Genomic DNA, 1094 nt, shown 5'->3' with positions numbered 1-1094 from the left:
ACTGCGTTACCTCTCGGACTGTGTCGTATGCTTTGGCAACTCCCTCACGCAGGTCGGCGGGCTGCTGTACCCTCTTGTACTTCCTCAGGTACCTCTTGTCCACGGTCGCCTTGGTAACGGGAGGCGTCGGCGACAGGATGTCGTAAACGGTTTCGGCGGTGGCCTGTCGGCAGAGAGCAGTGCGCGGAGCTGAGTACCAGGGTTCTGGAAGGAGCCGGGTCACGCCGGGAGGATTACAGCACAGGAGGCCATTCAGCTCAGCGGAAAGAGCCTAACCGTCAGCCTCCATCCCCTCGCGGGTCGGCCATGTGCATCAGATATAATCTCCCGTGTCATTGTATCCCTCCCTCGAGGCCGGGAGGCCCTAGGTTCGAGCCCCAGAGGTGTGCATTAACATCCCTGTTCATCTAGAATGTCTCCATTCTCCCAGGGATATTCCTGGTCATGAACAGCAGATACCATTCCTCCCCCGATTCCCCTTTCCTCCCCTGGGCCGTTGATCTCAAAGGGCAAACCGCTCACCAAACAAGTCATACACGATTCGCTGGTCAAAAAGCAACCTCCATCCACCCCTGACCCCCTCCCACCAACGTTGACCGCCTCCTGCAGAATCGAACAAATGCGGAATCACAGGCCAGACCGCAGAACTGGGGATTCCACTCAACGACAGCCTCCATCTCAACAACACCCCCAACGGGGTGGGTCGGTTAGCTCAGATGGCTCAAGCGTGGTGCTAATAACGCCAAGGTCGTGGGTTCAATCCCCACACTGACCGGGTGTAGCGTTGGGGTCTGCCAGTGGCAGGTTCGTAGTTGCAGGGTCTGTCTTATGGGCAGCATGGTGGTTCAGTGGTTAGCACTGCCTGCCTCACAGCGCCAGGGTCCGGGGTTCGATTCCTGTCTCGGGTGACTGTCTATGTACTAAATTGTCCCATAGTGCCCTGGGATGTGCAGGTTAGGGTGGATTGGTCGTGCTAAATTGTCCCATAGTGCGCAGGGATGTGCAGGGTAGAGTTGGCTGGCCATGCTAAAGTATCCCACAATGCCCAGGGACGTGCAGGTTAGGGTGGTTTGGCCGTGCTAAATTGTCCCATA

At 57.2% G+C, this 1094-nt stretch overlaps 1 non-coding gene across 1 annotated transcript; it reads left to right on the top strand.

Annotated features, from left to right (window-relative positions):
• Positions 1 to 701: 701 nt before the first annotated feature.
• On the top strand, positions 702 to 775 carry trnai-aau. Its single transcript has one exon. It is a non-coding gene; the product is annotated as a tRNA-Ile (tRNA).
• Positions 776 to 1094: the final 319 nt, after the last annotated feature.

The sequence above is a fragment of the Chiloscyllium plagiosum genome, unplaced genomic scaffold (assembly GCF_004010195.1).
Source record: "Chiloscyllium plagiosum isolate BGI_BamShark_2017 unplaced genomic scaffold, ASM401019v2 scaf_31626, whole genome shotgun sequence".
Classification (NCBI taxonomy): Eukaryota; Metazoa; Chordata; class Chondrichthyes; order Orectolobiformes; family Hemiscylliidae; genus Chiloscyllium; species Chiloscyllium plagiosum.
The sequence above is the reverse complement of the archived record's forward strand: the minus strand, read 5'-3'. Positions and strand labels throughout refer to the sequence as shown.